This window comes from Loxodonta africana, chromosome 8 (assembly GCF_030014295.1).
Source record: "Loxodonta africana isolate mLoxAfr1 chromosome 8, mLoxAfr1.hap2, whole genome shotgun sequence".
Lineage (NCBI taxonomy): Eukaryota > Metazoa > Chordata > Mammalia > Proboscidea > Elephantidae > Loxodonta > Loxodonta africana.
Genome location: NC_087349.1, coordinates 121918817 through 121939167, shown reverse-complemented (window position 1 = coordinate 121939167; position 20351 = coordinate 121918817). Strand labels below are relative to the sequence as shown.

The following is a 20351-nucleotide window of genomic DNA, read 5'->3' as shown; positions in this document are numbered from 1 at the left end:
ACACAGCAAGCTCGGAGGCAGCCAGGTGCCATGGAATAAACACGGACTTTGACATAAGACCAGGGTTTAAATCGAAGCTCTGCCTTCTGAGCGATACTGGGAGAGTCTCTCTAAGCCTATTTATCTACCTGAAAATGAGGTACTGACCTGCCTCACAGGATATTTTGAGAACCAAATGCAATAATAACTTTTGGAAGAAAATTGTCATACAAATGTTGGTTATTATTATCACTAGTAGAATGGGGTCAGGACCCAAGGCCCTCAACTCTCCTTGTTTAACTGTTACAACTTACCCATCCAGAGAAAAATAAATGGGAAAACTACCAGTGAGAGTATTACATAAAAAAAAAAAAAGCCCAGAAATATGAATCTATGAATCAGAATTAGGTATAATTAACTTGTACCAAAATGTGTGCCCTCTTAACCAGCGACTACATCATCCTGAGACCAGAAGAACTAGATGGTGCCTGGCTACAACCGATGACTTCCCTGACAGGGAACACAACAGAGAACCCCTGAGGGAGCAGGAGAGCAGTGGGATGCAGACCCCAAGTTCTCATATGACCAGACTTAATGGTCTGACTGAGACTAGAAGGACCCCAGTGGTCATGGTCCCCAGACCTTCTGTTGGCCCAGGACAGGAATCATTCCCGAAGCCAACTCTTCAGACATGGATTAAACTGGACAGTGGGTTGGAGAGGGATGCTGGTGAGGAGTGAGCTTCTTGGATCAGGTGGACACTTGAGACTATGTAGGCATCGCCTGCCTGGAGAGGAGATGAGAGGGTGGAGGCGGTTAGAAGCTAGCGAAAAGGACACAAAAAGAGAGAGTGGAGGGAGAGAGCGGGCTGTCTCATTAGGGGGAGAGTAATTGGGAGTGTGTAGCAAGGTGTATATGGGTTTTTGTGTGAGAGACTGACTTGATTTGTAAACTTTCACTTAAAGCACAATAAAAATTATTTTAAAAAAAGGTGTGCCCTCTTCACTGAAGACTTATGATTAGAAAACTTAGGAACAGCAACAGAACATTGGTCTGATATAGTGCTAGAAGATGAAACCCCTCAGGTTGGAAGGCACTCAAAATACGACTGGGGAAGAGCTGCCTTCTCAAAGGACAATTGACCTTAATGATGTAGATGGAGTCAAGCTTTTGGGATCTTCATTTGCTGATGTGGCACAACTCAAAATAAGAACATACAGCTGCAAAAATCCATTAATAATCAGAAGGTGTAATGTACAAAGTATGAATGTAGGAAAATTGGAAATCATCAAAAATAAAATGGGATGCATAAACATCGATATCCTAGCCATTAGTGAGTTGAAATGGACTAGTATTGGCCATTTTGAATCAGACAAACATATGGTCTACTATGCTGGGGATGACAAATTGAAGAGGAATGGCGTTGCATTCATCGTGAAAAAGGACAAGATGAATCCTGAAGTACAACACTGTCAGTGATAGGATAATATCCATACACCTACAAGGAAGACCAGTTAACACGACTATTATTCAAATTTACACATACTAAGGCCATACTAAGGCCAAAGATGAAAAAATAGAAGATTTTTACCAACTTACTGCTATCTGAAATTGATCGAACATGCAATCAGGATGCACTAGTAATTACTGGTGATTAATGTGAAAGTTGGAAACAAGGATTGGTAGTTGGAACATATGGCCTTGGTGATAGAAACAATCCCAGAGATCTCACGATAGAATTTTGCAAGACCAATGATTTCCTCATTGCAAATACTTCTTTGCAAGAACATAAACAGTGACTATACATGGAGGCTTTGCCAGATGGAAAACACAGAAATCATATTGGCTACATCTGTGGAAAGATGGAAAAGCACAAGATCATCAGTCAGAACAAGGCCAGGGGCCAACTGTGGTACAGGCCATGATTTGCTCATATGCAAGTTCAAATTGAAGCTGAAGAAAATTAGAACAAATCCTACAGAGCCAAAGTACAACCTTAAGTATATCCTGCCAGAATTTAAAGCCCTCAAGAATGATGCATTGTAGACTAATGACCGAAAACCAGACAAGTTGTGGACTGAAATTGAGGACATTATACAAGAATAAAGCAAGAGGATTCTGGAGAGGCGGAGCCAACATGGCGGAATACACAGACGATTCCGGCGAGCCCTCTTTACAACAAAGACCTGGAAAAACAAGTGAAACAAGTATATTTGTGACAAGCTGGGAGCCCTGAGCTTCAGAGGCAAGCTTAGAGAATGAACCGAGGGGGAGGGGGAGGAAGAGACTGTTTAGAAGCGGAAAGGAGTTACCGGACCTGAATCGCAGGGAGCCCTCAGGCACCATTCCTGGAGCAGCGGCAGCAGGCTGGTCCTAGCGTTCGGCCGCAGTTTCCACAGGGAGAAGCAACCAGCCACACAGCCTACTCACACCTCCGGAACCTGAGGATGACATTGCTCACGTCAAAAGCTAAGTAAAAAAAACCAGTACTTGTGTATATTTTAACACGCCCCCCCCCCCCACCCGCAAACCAGCTTCAGCGGCTGAATTCCCTGGGCCTGAGACAGGCACTGTTGAGCACGTACAGCCATCCTCCCGGCCTTGGGGAAGGAAAAAATTTGCATTTGGGGGAAAAGATAATTTGCTAGCTCTACTAACTGGGGGATCTCAGGACAGAAGCAGTTCCTGTCCAGGTATAAACCGTTGGTGGACTTTGAGCACCCTTCCCTTCTATGTGGACCTGTGTGGGCCTATTTCGGGAGAATAGGCCCTTGTTGGCAGACTCCAACCATTTCAGCTGTGCAGTGGAGAGGTGGGTGTTTGAGGTTTGACATTGCTTTGCCTATTAAACAAGGTCCTCACCTATCCACGTCAGGGACCTAAGGACTGGTAGCTCCATTCAGGTCACAGGCCACCTGCGACAGGGGTCCAAGGATAACTGGTACCTCCCAATCCTTACAACAAAATCTTTGGGTGCCCGTGGTCCGTCTGCAGAACCCACCCACCTGCACACTCTAGGGAACAGGGATGCACTTTCCTCAGAGACACTCGGGGGTCAGTTCTCAGCCCCCCTGCCTTGTCCAGAGCGTGACCCCCTGCTGCAATCAGATACTGGTATATATGCCAATCACCCCTGTCCCTCTAAGACTGTAGGACAGAGCCTGTACCACACACTTGATATCAGCTACCTGGACACCTGAGCTGAATTCATACAGGAAAACTGAATGGACTCCTAGACTGATATACCTGATAACAGCTCTAGCCAGCTGGGGACAGGACACCAGAGCTCCAAAGGTGAAAATAATCAAGCTAGCTCACTCAAGCAACCCATAGGGGTATAGCAAAACAAAACAAAGCAAGCAGCTATGACACAGTAAGCAAGCATAAACTAATACAATAACTTATTGATGGCTCGGAGACAACAGTCAATATCAAATCACATAAAGAAACAGACCATGATCACCTCAACAGGCTCTCAAAGAACCCAGGTATATTCTACATGAAAGTGCATTCCTGGAATTACCAGATGCAGAATACAAAGGTCTAATATACAAAACCCTTCAAGACATCAGGAAGGAAATGAGGCAATACACAGAAAAAGCCAAGGAACACACAGATAAAGCAATTAAATAAATTAGAAAGATTATTCAGGAACATAATGAAAAGTTTAATAAGCTGGAAAAATCCATAGACAGGCACCAATAAGAAATTCAAAAGATTAACAATAAAATTACAGAAGTAGACAACTCAATAGAAAGTCACAGGAGCAGAACTGAGCAAGTTAGAAGCTAGAATTTCTGAACTCGAAGATAAGTCACTTGGCACTAATATATTTGAAGAAAAATCAGATAAAAGAATTTAAAAAAAAATGAAGAAACCTTAAGAATCATGTGGGACTCTATCAAGAGAAATAACCTACGAGTGATTGGAATACCAGAACAGGGAGGGACAACAGAAAATACAGAGAAAATTGTTGAAGATTTGTTGGCAGAAAACTTCCCTGATATCACGAAAGATGAGAAGATATCCATCCAAGATGCTCATCGAACTCCACATAAGGTAGATCTTAAAAGAAGGTCACCAAGACAGATTATAATCAAACTTGCCAAAACCAAAGATAAAGAGAGAATTATAAAAGCAGTGAGAGATAAAAGAAAACTCACCTACAAAGGAGAGCCAATAACAATAAGTTCAGACTACTCGGCAGAAACCATGCAGGCAAGAAGACAATGGGATGACATATTAAAAAAATTGAAGGAAAAATTGGCTGCCAAGAATCATATATCCAGCAAAACTGTCTCTTAAATATGAAGGTGAAATTAAGACATTTCCAGATAAACACAAGTTTAGGGAATTAGTAAAAACCAAACAAAAACTACAAGAAATACTAAAGGGAGTTCTTTGGTTAGAAAATCAATAACATCAGGAATCAACCCAAGACTGGAACATTGGGCAGAGCAACCAGAAGTCAACCCAGACAGGGAAATCCAGAAAAACAAAGCAAGATTATATATATATATATATATATATATATGCCCCAAACAGGGTAACAGTGATGTTATTATACACAAGAAGATAGCATTAAAATAATGAAGAGGGACTAAGAAATGTAATCATACACCTTCCATATGGAGAGGAAGATACGGCAATACAAAGAAATAAAAGTAAGTTTTCCATTTAGAAAAATAGAGGTAAATAATAAGGTATCCACAAAGGAGACAAACTATCCTACTCATCAAAATAAAATACAAGGGAAAAATACAGACTCAGCAGAAACAAAATCAACAACAAATATGAGGAAAGGACAATACATAAAGAAAATCTACTCAGCACATAAAATCAAGTAGGAAAAAGAAACTGTCAACAACACACAAAAAAAAGACATCAAAATGATAGCACTAAATTCATACCTATCCATAATTACCCTGAATGTTAATGGACTAAATGCACGAATAAAGAGACAGAGAGTGGCAGAATGGATTAAAAAACAAGATCCACCTATATGCTGCCTACAAGAGACACACCTTAGACTTAGAGACACAAACTAAAACTCAACGGATGGAAAAAAATATATCAAGCAAACAACAATCAAAAAAGAGCAGGAGTGGCAATGTTAATTTCTGACAAAATTGACTTTAAAGTTAAATCCATCAGAAAGGATAAGAAAGGATACTATATAATGATTAAAGAGACAATACACCAAGAAGATATAACCATATTAACTATTTATGCACCCAATGACAGAGCTGCAAGATACATAAAACAAATTCCATCAGCATTGAAAAGTGAGATAGACAGCTCCACAGTAATAGTAGGAGACTTCAACACACGACTTTCGGTGAAGGACAGGACATCCAGAAAGAAGCTCAATAAAGACACGGAAGATCTAAGTGCCACAATCAACCAGCTTGACCTCATAGACTTATACAGAACACTCCGCCCAACACCAACCAAGTATACTTTCTTTTCTAGCGCACATGGAACATTCTCTAGAATAGACCACATATTAGGTCATAAAGCAAGCCTTAGCAGGATCCAAAACATTGAAATATTACAAAGCATCTTCTCTGACCATAAGGCCATAAAAGTGGAAATCAATAACAGGAAAAGCCGGGGAAAGAAATCAAACACTTAGAAACTGAACAATACCCTGCTCAAAAAAGACTGGATTATAGAAGACATTAAGGATGGAATAAAGAAATTCATAGAATCCAATGAGAATGAAAACACTTCCTATCAGAACCTCTGGGACACAGCAAAAGCAGTGCTAAGAGGCCAATTTATATCAATAGATGCACATAACCACCAAAAACAAGAAAGGGCCAAAATCAAAGAATTATCCCTACAACTTGAACAAATAGAAAGAGAGCAACAAAAGAAACCCACAGGCACCAGAAGAAAACAAGTAATAAAAATTAGAGCTGAACTAAATGAAACAGAAAGCAGAAAAACAATTGAAAGAGTTAACAAGACCAAAAGCTGGTTTTTTGAAAAAATCAACAAAATTGATAAACCACTGGCCAAACTGACAAAAGAAAAACAGGAGAGGAAGCAAATAACCCAAATAAGAAATGAAGATGGGCGATATTACAATAGACCCAACTGAAATTAAAAGAATCATATCAGATTACTATGAAAAATTGTACTCTAACGAATTTGAAAACCTAGAAGAAATGGATGAATTCCTAGAAACTCACTACCTACCTAAACTAACACAAACAGAGGTAGAACAACTAAATAGACCCATAACAAAAAAAGAGATTGTAAAGGTAATTAAAAAACTCCCAACAAAAAAAAAAGCCCTGGTCCGGATGGCTTCACCGCAGAGTTCTACCAAACTTGCAGAGAAGAGTTAACACCACTACTACTAAAGGTATTTCAGAGCATAGAAAAGAACGGAATACAACCAAACTCATTCTATGAAGCCAGCCAGCATATCCCTGATACCAAAACCAGGTAAAGACACCACAAGAAAAGAAAATTACAGAACTACATCCCTCATGAATGTAGATGCAAGAATCCTCAACAAAATTCTAGCCAATAGAATTCAACAACATATCAAAAAAATAATTTACCATTACCAAGTGGGATTCATACCAGGTATGCAGGGATGGTTCAACATTAGAAAAACAAATAATGTAATCCACCACATAAATTAAACAAAAGACAAGAATCACATGATTTTATCAATTGTTGAAGAAAATGCATTTGACAAAGTCCAACACCCGTTCATGATAAAAACTCTCAGCAAAACAGCAGAAGGAAATTCCTCAACATAATAAAGGGCATTTATACAAAGCCAACAGCCAACATCACCCTAAATGGAGAGAGCCTGAAAACATTCCCATTGAGATCGGGAACCGGACAAGGATGCCCTTTATCACCGCTCTTATTCAACATTGTGTTGGAGGTCCTAGTCAGAACAATTAGGCTAGATAAAGAACTAAAGAGCATCCAGATTGGCAAGGAAGAAGTAGAAGTATCTTTATTTGCAGATGACATGATCTTATACACAGAAAACCCTAAGGAATCCTCCAGAAAACTACTGAAACTAACAGAAGAGTTCAGCAGAGTAGCGGGATACAAGATAAACATACAAAAATCAGTTGGATTCCTCTACACCAACAAAAAGACCATCGAAGAGGAAATCACCAAATCAATGCCATTTACAGTAGCCCCCAAGAAGATAAAATACTTAGGAATAAATCTTACCAGAGATGTAAAAGACTTATTTATACAAAGAAAACTAGAGTACACTTCTGCAAGAAACCAAAAGAGACTTACATAAGTGGAAGAACATACCTTGCTCATGGACAGGAAGACTTAACCTTATAAAAATGTCTATTCTACCAAAAGCGATCTATACATTTAATGCAAGTCCGATCCAAATCCCAAAGACATTCTTTAATGAGATGGAGAAACAAATCACCAACTTCATATGGAAGGGAAAGAGGCCCCGGATAAATAAGGCATTACTGAAAAAGAAGAACAAAGAGGGAGGCCTCACTGTACCTGATTTTAGAACCTATTATGCTGCCACAGTAGTCAAAACAGCCTGGTACTGTACAACAACAGATACACAGACCAATGGAAAAGAATTGAGAATCTAGACATAAATCCATCCACATATAAGCAGTTGATATTTGACAAAGGCCCGAAAACAGTTAAATGGGGAAAAAGACAGTCTTTTTAACAAATGGCGCTGGCATAACTGGATATCCATCTGCAAAAAAATGAAACAAGACCCATACCTCACTCCATGCACAAAAAGGAGCTCAAAATGGATCAAAGACCTAAATAAAAAATCTAAAACGATAAAGATCATGGAAGAAAAAATAGGGACAACGTTAGGAGCCCCAATACATGGCATAAACAGTATACAAAACATTACTAACAATGCAGAAGAGAAACTAGATAACTGGGAGCTCCTAAAAACAAAGACTTCATCAAAAGAGTAAAAAGACTACCTACAAACTGGGAAAAAGTTTTTAGCTATGACATTTCCGATCAGCGTCTGATCTCTAAAATCTACACAATACTGCAAAAACTCAACTACAAAAAGACAAACAACCCTATTAAAAACTGGGCAAAAGATTTGAATAGACACTCACTTCACTAAAGAAGACATTCAGGTAGCTAACAGATATATGAGGAAATGCTCACGATCATTAGCCATTAGAGAAATGCAGATCAAAACTACAATGAGATTTCATCTCACTCCAACAAGTCTGGCATTAATCCAGAAAACACAATAAATGTTGGAGAGGCTGTGGAGAGACTGGAACACTTATATACTGCTAGAGGGAATGTAAAATGGTACAACTACTTTGGAAATTGATTTGGTGCTTCCTTAAAAAGCTAGAAATAGAACTACCATACGATCCAGCAATCCCACTCCTTGGAATATATCCTAGAGAAATAAGAGCCTTTACACGAACAGATATATGCACACCCATGTTTATTGCAGCACTGTTTACAACAGCAAAAACATGGAAGCAACCAAGGTGCCCATCAACAGATGAATGGATAAATAAATTATGGTATATTCACACAATGGAATACTATGCATCGATAAAGAACAGTGAGGAATTTGTGAAACATTTCATAACATGGAGGACCCTGGAAGGCATTATGCTGTGAAATTAGTCAGTTGCAAAAGGACAAATATTGTATAAGACCACTATTATAAGAACTTGAGAAATAGTTTAAACTGAGAAGAACACATTCTTTTGTGGTTACGAGAGGAGGGAGGGAGGGTGGAAGAAGGGTATTCACTAATTAGATGTTAGATAAGAACCACTTTAGGTGAAGGGAAAGACAACACACAATACAGAGGAGGTCAGCACAACTGGACTAAACCAAAAGCAAAGAAGTTTCCTGAATAAACTGAATGCTTTGAAGGCCAGTGTAGCAGGGGCAGGGGTTTGGGGACCATGATTTCAGGGGACGTCTAAGTCAATTGGCAAAATAAAATCTATTAAGAAAACATTCTGCATCCCACTTTGAAGAGTTGCATCTGGGGTCTTAAACCCTAGCAAGCAACCATCTAAGATGCATCAATTGGTCTCAACCCACCTGGATCATATGAGAATCAAGAACACCAAGTACACAAGGTAATTACAAGCCCAAGAGACAGAAAAGGCCACATGAACCAGAGACTACATCAGCCTGAGTTCAGAAGAACTAGATGGTGCCTGGCTACAACCGATGACTGCCCTGACAAGGAACAGTGGGATGCAGACCCCAAGTTCTCATATGACCAGACTTAATGGTCTGACTGAGACTAGAAGGGCCCCAGTGGTCATGGGCCTCAGACCTTCTGTTGGCCCAGGACAGGAATCATTCCCGAACCCAACTCTTCAGACATGGATTGGACTGGACAATGGGTTGGAGAAGGATGCTGGTGAGGAGCGAGCTTCTTGGATCAGATGGACACTGGAGACTATGTTGGCACCTCCTCCCTAGAGGGTAGATGAGAGGGTAGAGGGAGTTAGAAGCTTGTGAAATGGACATGAAAAGAGAGAGTCAAGGGAGACAGCAGGCTGTCTCATTAAAAACAAAAAAAAAATTAGGGGGAGAGTAATTGGGAGTGTGTAGCAAGGTGTATATGGGTTTTTGTGTGAGAGACTGACTTGATTTGTAAACTTTCACTTAAAGCACAATAAAAATTATATATAAAAAAGGAAAAAGCAAGAGGTCATTAAAAAGACAGGAAACAAAGAAAACTCCAAATTGGATGTCAGAAAAGACTCTGAAAAACTTGCTCTTGAATGTGAGTAGCTAAAGCAAAAGGAAGAAATTATGAAGTAAAAGAGTTGGACAGAAGATTTCAAAGGGCAGCTCGAGAAGACAAAGCATTATAATGAAATGTGCAAAGACCTGGAGATAGAAAAGCAAAAGGGAAGAACACGCTCAGCATTTCTCAAGCTGAAAGAACTGAATTAAAAATTCAAGTCTCAGGTTGCAATAGTAAAGGATTCTATGGGCAAAATATGAACGACTCAAGAAGCATCAAGAGAAGATGGAAGGAATACACAGAGTCACTGTACCAAAAACAACTGGTCGATGTTCAACCATTTCAGGAGGTAGCATACGATCAAAAACCGATGGTACTGAAGGAAGAAGTCCAAGCTGCACTGAATCATTGGCGAAAAACAAGGCTTCAGGAATTGAAGGAATACCAATCGAAATGTTTCAACAAATGGAGGCAGTGCTAGAAGTGCTAACTCATCTATGTGAAGAAATTTGGAAGACAGCTACCTGGTCGATTGGCTGGAAGAGATTCGTATTTGTACCCATTCCAAAGAAAGGTGATTCAACTGAATGTGGAAATTATTGAACATTATTATAATTAATAACGCACACAAGTAAAATTTTGCTGAAGACACTCAAAAGTGGCTGCAGCAGGGCATGGACAGGGAAGTGCCAAAAATTCAAGCTGGATTCAGAAGAGGACGTGGAATGAGGGATATCATTGCTGATGTCAGATGGATCACAGCTTAAAGTAGAAAATACCAGAAGGATGTTTACTTGTGTTTTATTGACTATGCAAAGGCATTTGATTGTGTCGATCATAACAAATCATTATGGATAACATTGTGAAGAAAGACAGGTAGCTGTCTTCCAAATTTCTTGGCATAGATGAGAATTCCAGAACACTTACTTGTGCTTTTACGGAACCTATACATAGATCAAGAGGCAGTCATTCAAACAAAACAAGGGAATACTTCATGGTTTGAAGTCAGGAAAGGTGTGCGTCGAGGTTGTATTCTTCCACCATACTTACTCAGTCTGTATGCTGAGCAGATGATCTAAGAAACTGCACTATATGAAGAAGAATGGGGCATCAGGATTGGAGGAAGATTCATTAACAATTTCTGATATGCAGATGACACAACCTTGCTTCCTGAAGTGAAGGGGACTTGAAGGACTTACTGATGAAGATCAAAGACTACAGCATTCCATATGGATTACACCTAAATGTAAGGAAAAATCCTAACAGCTGGACCAATAAGCAACATCATGATAAATAGAAAAAATATTGAAGTTGTGAAGGACTTCATTTTACTTGGATCCGCAATCAACACCCATGGAAGCAGCAGAAATCAAGGAATCAAATGACACATTGCATTGGGCAAATTTGCTGCAAAAGATTTCTTTAAAATTTTCAAAAGCAAAAATGTCACTTTAAGGACTAAGATGAACCTGACCCAAGCCACGTGCATGCAAAAGTTGAGCAATAAATAAGGAGACAGAAGAACCGATGCCTTTGAATTATGGTTTTGAATTACGGTGTTGGTGAAGAATATTGAATATACCATGGACTGCCATAAGAACGAACAAATCTGTCTTGGAGGAAATACAACCAGAATGCTCCTTAGGAAGGGAGATGGACAGACTTCGGATATGTTATCAAGAGGGATCAGTCCCTGGAGAAGGACATCATGCTTGATAAAGTTGAGAGTCAGGGAAAAAAAGGAATACCCTCAATGAGATGGATTGACACAGTGGCTGCAACAATGGGCTGAAGCATAACAAAAATCATGAGGATGGCACAGGACCTGTCAGTGTATCTTTCTGTTGTGCATATGGTGGCTATGAGTCAGAAACCAACGTGACGGCATCTAACAGTAAAAACAACTTGTGGAAGGATGCCCTTTATCACCACTCTTATTCACTCGTATTCTGGAGGTCCTAGCCAGACCAATTAGGCTAGATAAATAAAGCGCATCCAGATTGGCAAGGAAGAAGTAAAAGTATCTCTATTTATAGATGACATGATCTTATACACAGAAAACCCTAAAGAATCCCTACGAAAACTACTGAAACTAATAGAAGAGTTCAGCAGAGTATCAGGATACAAGACAAGCATACAAAAAACAGTTGGATTCCTCTACACCAACAAAATGAACATAAAAGAGGAAATCACCAAATCAATACCATTTACAGTAGCCCCCAAAACCAAAAACCCAGTGCCGTCGAGTTGATTCTGACTCATACCGACCCTATAGAACAGAGTAGAACTGCCCCATAGAGGTTCCATAGAGCGCCTGGCAGATTCAAACTGCCGGCCCTTTGGTTAGCAGCTGTAGCACTTAACCAGTATGCCACCAGGGTTTCCACAGTAGCCCCCAAGGAGATAAAATACTCAGGAATAAATCTTACCAGAGATGTAAAAGACTTATACAAAGAAAACTACAAAACACTATTGCCAGAAACCAAGAGAGACCTACATAAGTGGAAAAACATACCTTCCTCATGGATGGGAAGACTTAACATTGTAAAAATGTCTATTCTACCCAAAGCAATCTATACATACAATGCAATTCTGATCCAAATTCCAGTGACATTTTTTTAATGAGATGGAGAAACAAATCACCAACTTCATATGTAAGGGAAAGAAGTCCCGGATAAGTAAAGCATTACTGAAAAAGAAGAACAAAGTGGGAGGCCTCACTGTACCTGATTTTAGAACCTATTATACTGCCACAGTAGTCATAACAGCCTGGTACTAGTACAACAACAGATACATAGACCAATGGAAAAGAATTGAGAATCTAAACATAAATCCATCCACATATGAGCAGTTCATATTTGACAAAGGCCCAAAGTTAGTTAAACGGGGAAAAAAACAGTCTCTTTAACAAATGGTGCTGGCATAACTGGATATCCATCTGCAAAAAAATGAAAAAAGACGCATATGTCACACCAGGCACAAAAACGAACTAAAAATGCATCAAAGACCTAAATATAAAATCTAAAATAATAAAGACCATGGAAGAAAAAATAGGGACAATGTTAGGAGCCCTAATACATGGCATAAACAGTATACAAAACGTTACTAAGGATAGAGAAGAGAAACTAGATAACTGGGAGCTCCTAAAAATCAAACACCTATGCTCATCCAAAGACTTCACCAAAAGAGTAAAAAGATTACCTACAGATTGGGAAAAACTTTTTAGTTACGACATTTCTGATCAGCGTCTGATCTCTAAAATCTACACAATACTACAAAAACTCAACTACAAAAAGACAAATAATGCAATTAAAAAATGGGCAAAATATATGAACAGGTACTTCACTAAAGAAGACATTCAGGTAGCTAACAGATACATGAGGAAATGCTCACAATCAGTAGCCATTACAGAAGTGCAAATCAAAACTACAATGAGATTCCATCTCATTCCAACAAGGCTGGGATTAATCCAAAAAACACAAAATAATAAATGTTGGAGAGATTGTGGAGAGACTGGTACACTTATACACTGCTGGTGGGAATGTCAAATGGTAGAACCACTTTGGAAATTGATTTGGTGCTTCCTTAAAAAGCTAAAAATAGAACTACCATAATATCCAGCAATCCCACTCCTTGGAATATATCCTAGGGAAACAAAACCCTTTACACAAACAGTTATATGCACACCCATGTTCACTGCAGCACTGTTTAAAATAGCAAAAAGATGGAAGCAACCAAGGTGCCCATCAATGGATGAATAGATAAATTATGGTATAGTCACACAATGGAATACTACACATCAATAAAGAACAGTGATGACTCTACGAAGCATTTCACAACATGGAGAATCTGGAAGGCATTATGCTGAGTGAAATTAGTCAGATGCAAAAGGACAAATATTGTATAAGACCACTATTATAAGAACTTGAGAAATAGTTTAAACTGAGAAGAACACATTCTTTTGTGTATGAGAGGAGGGAGGGAGGGTGGGAGAGGGGTATTCACTAATTAGATGTTAGATAAGAACTACTTTAGGTGAAGGGAAAGACAATACACAATACAGAGGAGGTCAGCACAACTGGACTAAACCAAAAGCAAAGAAGTTTCCTGAATAAACTGAATGCTTTGAAGGCCAGTGTAGCAGGGGCAGGGGTTTGGGGACCATGATTTCAGGGGACATCTAAGTCAATTGGCATAATAAAATCTATTAAGAAAACATTCTGCATCCCACTTTGGAGAGTGGCGTCTGGGGTCTTAAACACTAGCAAGCGGCCATGTAAGAGCCATCAATTGGTTTCAACTGACCTGGAAAAAAGGAGAATGAAGAACACCAAAGACACAGGTAGTTACGAGCCCAGGAGACAGAAAGGGCCACATGAACCACAGACTACATCATCCTCAGACCAGAAGAACTAGATGGTGCCCGGCTATAACCACCGATGACTGCCCTGACAGGGAACACAACAGAGAACCCCTGAAGGAGCAGGAGAGCAGTGGGATGCAGACCCCAAATTCTCATAAATAGACCAGACTTAATAGTCTGACTGAGACTGGGGCACCCCGGTGGTCGTGGTCCCCAGACCTTCTGTTAGCCCAAGAGAGGAACCGTTCCCAAAGCCAACTCTTTAGGCGTGGATTGGACTGGACAATAGGTTGAAGAGGGATGCTGGTGAGGAGTTAGCTTCTTGGATCAAGTAGACACATGAGATTACGTTGGCATCTCCTGTCTGGAGGGGAGATGAGAGGGCAAAGGGAGTTAGAAGCTGGCCAAGTGGACACGAAAAGAGAGAGTGGAGGGAAGGAAGGTGCTGTCTTATTAGGGGGAGAACAATTAGGAGTATATAGCAAGGTGTATATAAATTTTTGTGTGAGAGACTGACTTGATTTTTAAACTTCTACTTAAAGCACAATAAAAAAAGAAAAAAAAACAATTTGTGGTATTTCTGTTACAGCAAAACTGAGAAACTAAGACATGTAGTAATAAACAGTTGACTGACTATAAGTAAAGATAAAACCAAAAACCAAACCCATTGCTGTCAAGTTGATTCTGACTCATAGCGACCCTATAGGACAGGGTAGAACTGCCCCACAGAGTTTCCAGGGAGCACCTGTTGGATTCCAAGTGTTGACTTTTGGTTAGCAGCCATAGCTCTTATCCACTATGCCACCAGGATTTTTTCTCATTTTTGTACCATTTTTAAATAATTTATTTTATTTTCATTGTTGTTGAGAATATGCACAGTAGAACACACGCCAATTCAACAATTTTCACATATACAATTCGGTGACTTAGATTACATTCTTAGAATTGTGCAACTATTCTCACCCTCCTTTTCCAACTTGTTCCTCTCCATTAACATAAACTCACTGTGCCCTAAGTTTCCTGTCTAGTCTTTCCAGTTGCTGTTGTTAGTTTGATCCCATACAGATAGATTCTTTTTTTTATATAATTTATTTTTCTTGTTGTCAAGAATATACACATCGAAACGTACACCAACAGTTTCCACAAGTAGAATTCAGTGACATTGATTACATTCTTTGAGTTGTACAACATTCTCAGGGCAGTAGTTTCAGGAGTTCATCCGGCCTCCAAGGGTCCAGAAAAGCTGGGTTCCATGAGAATTTGAAATTCTGCAGAACCTGAATTTTTCTTTTCTTTAATAGTTTTTATTGTGCTTTAAGTGAAAGTTTACAAATCAAGTCAGTCTCTCACACAAAAACCCATATACACCTTGCTACACACTCCCATTTACTCTCCCCCTAATGAGACAGCCCACTCTCTCCCTCCGCTCTCTCTTTTCGTATCCATTTCACCAGCTTCTAACCCCCTCTACCCTCTCATCTCCCATGCAGGGAGAAGATACCGACATAGTCTCAAGCGTCCACCTGATCCAAGAAGCTCACTCCTCACCAGCATCCTTCTCCAACCCATTGTCCAGTTTAATCCATGTCTGAAGAGTTGGCTTCGGGAATGGTTCCTGTCCTGGGCTAACAGAAGGTCTGGGGGCCATGACCACTGGGGTCCTTCTAGTCTCAGTCAGACCATTAAGTCTGGTCTTTTTATGAGAATTTGGGGTCTGCGTCCCACTGCTGTCCTGCTCGTTCGGGGGTTCTCTGTTGTGTTCCCTGTCAGGACAGTCACCAGTTGTAGCCAGGCACCATCTAGTTATTTCGGTCTCAGGATGATGTAGTCTCTGGTTCATGTGGCCCTTTCTGTCTCTTGGGCTTGTAATTGCCTCGTGTCCTTGGTGTTCTTCATTCTCCTTTGATCCAGGTGGGTTGAGACTCACTGATGCATCTTAGATGGCCACTTGTTAGCATTTAAGACCCCAGGCACCGCTCTTCAAAGTTGGATGCAGAATTTTTTTTTAATGATTTTTATTGTGCTTTAAGTGAACGTTTACAAATCAAGTCAGTCTCTCACATAAAAACTTATATACACCTTGCTACATACTCCCAATTACTCTCCCCCTAATCAGACAGCCCGCTTTCTTACTCCACTCTTTTCGTATCCATTTCGCCAGCTTCTAACCCCCTCCACCCTCTCATCTCCCCTCCAGGCAGGGGATGCCGACATAGTCTCAAGTGTCCACCTGATCCAAGAAGCTCACTCCTCACCAGCATCCCTCTCCAGCCCATTGTCCAGTCCAATCCACGTCTGAAGAGTTAGATCCAGGAATGGTTCCGGGCCTGGGCCAACAGAAGATCTGGGGGCCATGACCACTGAGGTCCTTCTAGTCTCAGTCAGATTTTATTATGCCAATTGACTTAGATGTCCCCTGAAACCATGGTTCCCAAACCCCTGCCCCTGGCCTTTGAAGCATTCTGTTTATTCAGGAAACTGCTTTTCATTTAGTCCCATTTTGCTGACCTCCTCTGTATTGTGTGTTGTCTTTCCCTTAACCTAAAGTAGTTCTTATCTATTATCTAATTAGTGAATACTCTTCTCCCACCCACCCCAGAACCTGAATTTTGATGGAAGAATAAATTTTATTTTTCCTATAAGACTTTTCATTTGAAAAATTTTCAAAGCAGCTTATCAAGTCGTTCTGTATGAATATTCAAAACTATCAAGGTTGTTGCGTGTGAAAGCTGGATAATGAGTAAGGAAGAAGGAAGAAGAGTTGACGCTTTTGAATTGTGGTGTTGGTGAAGAACACTGAATACACCATGGACTGCCAAAAGAACGAACAAATCTGTCTTAGAAGAAGTACAACTGGAATGCTCCTTAGAAGCAAGAATGGTGAGACTGCGTCTTACATACTTTGGACATATTGTCCTGAGGGATCAGTTCCTGGAGAAGGACATCATGCTTGGCAGAGTACAAGGTCAGTGGAAAAGAGGAAGACCCTCAATGAGGTGGATTGACACAGTGGCTGCAACAGTGAGCTCAAGCATAACAATTGTAAGGATGGCTCAGGACTGGGCAGTGTTGCGTTCTGTTGTGCATAGGGTTCCTATGAGTCAGAACTGACTCGACGGCACCTAACAATAACAACAACAACATCAAGGATGTATGCAATTTCCCAAAGTCTGGGAAATCTGGGCCTATGCTTGTACACACACCCGCACAAATTGCACACACTTTTTTCTTAATAGAAATTGTTTTTCCAAACACTTTATTTTTTAAATATTGTGTTGCAATGAGTTCCTGTACCGTATTTTTACCCAAATGACACACACATTGTCTTAGCTATCTAGTGCTGCCGTAACAGAAATACCGCAAATGGATGGCTTTAACAAAGAGAAATTTATTTCCTCACAGTACAGTAGGCTAACAGTCCAAATTCAAGGTGTCAGGTCCAGGGTACAGGGACCCCAGGTCCAAAGGACAAGCTCTGCTCCTGGTGCTGTTTTCTTGGTGGCATGAGGTTCCCCACCCCCCACCTCGCTTCTTTCTTTTGTCTCAAGAGATTGCCTCAAGACACAATCCAATCCTGTAGGTTGAGGCCTGCCTCACTAATATAAACTGCGGCCCATCCTCGCTCATTAACATCATAGAGGCAGGATTTACAGGGTGTAGGATAATCATACAATACCAGGAATCAGAGCCCAGCCCAACTGATACACATGTTTTTGGGGGGACATAATTCAATCCTTGGAAACCCTGGTGGCGGAATGGTTAAGTGGTACGGCTGCTACCCAAAAGGTCAGCAATTTGAATCCACCAGGCACTCCTTGGAAACTCTATGGGGCAGTTCTACTCTGTCCTATAGGGTTGGTATGAGTTGGATCTGACTCTATGGCAACGGGTTTGTTTTTTTTTTGGTTTTTAATTCAATCCATGACACATGTTACACTTTTAAAACTTAGCATAGTGCACTCACGAAAATACCTCAGGGGGAGGGCACGGTTGGCAAAAAAAACTTATGAATATTATTTGTGTAAAAATATGGCATGTGGCTTTTTGTCTTGATTCTTTGGAAGAAACAGTTTGGGAGATTTTTCCCCTAAGCCTTGAGGAGTTGTTACCTTTGCCCTCGTTCTTTCGAAAAACTATAGGCACACCTCCTTTTATTGTGCTTCACTTTACTGTGCTTTGCAGATAGTGTTTTTTACAAATTCAATGTTTGTGGCAACTCTGCATTGAGCAAGTCTATTGACACCGATTTTTCCAACATGTGCTCACGTCATGTTTCTGTGTCACATTTTGCTAATTCTGGCAATATCTCAAACTTTTTCATTATTAGTATATCTGTTATGGTGATCTGTGATCAGTGATATTTGATGCTACTATTGTAATTATTTTGGGGTGCTACAAACCATACCCATATAAGATGGCAAACTTAATCGATAAATGTGTGTGTTCTGACCGCTCCACCAACCAGTGAGACATGACAATACTGAAATTAGGCCAATTAATAACGCTACAATGTCCTCTAAGTGTTCGAGTGAAAGGAAGAGTTGCTGTCATGCATTGAATTAAAACGAAAAACCCAGTGCCCTGGAGTCGATTCTGACTCATAGCAACCCTATAGGACAGAGCAGAACTGCCCCACAGAATTTCCAAGGAGCTCCTGGCAGATTTGAACTGCTGACCCTTTGGTTAACAGCCATAGCACTTAACCAGGGTATGAATTATGTCCCCTAAAAAATGTGTGTATCAACTTGGTTAGGCCATGATTCCCAGTATTGTATGGTTGTCCTCCATTTTGTGATGGTAATTTTATGTTGAGAATATTAGGGTTGGATTGTAACACCACCCTCACTCAGGTCACCTCCCTGATCCAAGGTAAAGGGAGTTTCCCTGGGGTGTGGCCTGCACCACCTTTTATCTCTCAAGAGATAAAAGGAAAGGGAAGCAAGCAGAGAGTTGGGGACTTCATACCACCAAGAAAGCAGCACCAGGAACAGAGCATATCCTTTGGACACAGGGTCCCTGCGCCTGAGAAGCTCCTCAACCAGAGGAAGATTGAGGACAGGGACCTTCTTCCAGAGTCAACAGAGAGAGAAAGCCTTTCCCTGGAGCCAATGCCCTGAATTTGGACTTGTAACCTACTAGACTGTGAGAAAATAAATTTCTCTTGTTAAAGCCATCCACTTGTGGTATTTGTTATGGCAGCACTAGATGACTAAGACAGTTGCACATCTCTTACTTTAAATCAAAAGGTAGAAATGATTAAGCTTAGTGAAGAAGGCATGTCAAAAGTCAAGATATCAAAAGCCAGGCCTCATGCCAAACAGCCAAGTTATGAATGCAAAGGAAAAGATCTTGAAGGAAATTGAAAGTGTTATTCCAGTGAACACATAAATGATAAGAAAGCAAAACAGCCTTATTGCTGATATGGAGAAAGTTTAGTGGTCTGGGGAAAAAAATCCCAACATTCCCTTAAGCCAAAACCTAATCCAGAGCAAGGCCCTAACTCTTCAATTCTGTGAAGCCTGATTGAGGTGAGGAAGCTGCAGAGGAAAAGTTTGAAGCTAGCAGAGGCTGGTTCATGAGGCTTAAGGAAAGGAGCCGTTTCCATAATATAAAAGTGCAAGGTGGAGCAGGAAGTGCTGATGTAGAAGCTGCAGGAAATTATCCAGAGGATCCGGCTGAGATACCTGATTAAGGCGGCTACACTCACCAACAGATTTTCAGTGTAGACAAAACAGCCTCAGACCGGAAGAAGATGCCATCTAGGACTTTCACAGCTAGAGAGGAGAAGACAGTGGCCGGCTTCAAAGCTTTAAAGGACAGGCTGACTCTCGTTAGCACTAATGCAGCTGGTGACTTTAAGTTTAAGCCGATGCTGACTTACCACTCCGCAAGTTCTAGGGCCCTTCAGAATTATGCTAAGTCTACTCTGCCTGTGTTCTATAAATGGAGCAACAAAACTCCAGCAACAGCACATCTGTTTACAACATGGTTTACTGAATATTTTAAGCCCACTGTTAAGACCTACTACTCAGGAAAAATTCCTTTCAGAATATTACTCTTTATTGACGATGCACTTGGTCACCCAAGAGCTCTGAAGGAGATTAATGTTGTTTTCATGCCTGCTGATATGACATCCATTCTGCAGACTGTGGATCACAGAGTAATTTCGGCTTTCAATTTCTATTTAAGATTCGTAAGGCTATAGCTGCTACAGTGACCCTTCTGATGGATGTGGGCAAAGTAAACTGAAAACCTTCTGGAAAGATTCACCAT

At 40.5% G+C, this 20351-nt stretch overlaps 1 long non-coding RNA gene across 2 annotated transcripts in view; it reads right to left on the bottom strand.

Annotated features, from left to right (window-relative positions):
• The window catches only part of LOC135232272 (uncharacterized), a 54787-nt gene that overhangs the window by 15060 nt on the left and 19376 nt on the right, over positions 1 to 20351 (bottom strand). The window contains exons 2-3 of one of the 2 annotated variants that reach the window (XR_010322799.1): positions 9296 to 9440; positions 2297 to 2420 (exon numbers count right to left, since the gene is read on the bottom strand). This is a non-coding gene — a long non-coding RNA (uncharacterized LOC135232272). The remainder of the gene's footprint in view (positions 1 to 2296; positions 2421 to 9295; positions 9441 to 20351) is intronic. The other variant, XR_010322798.1, reaches the window with a different exon arrangement.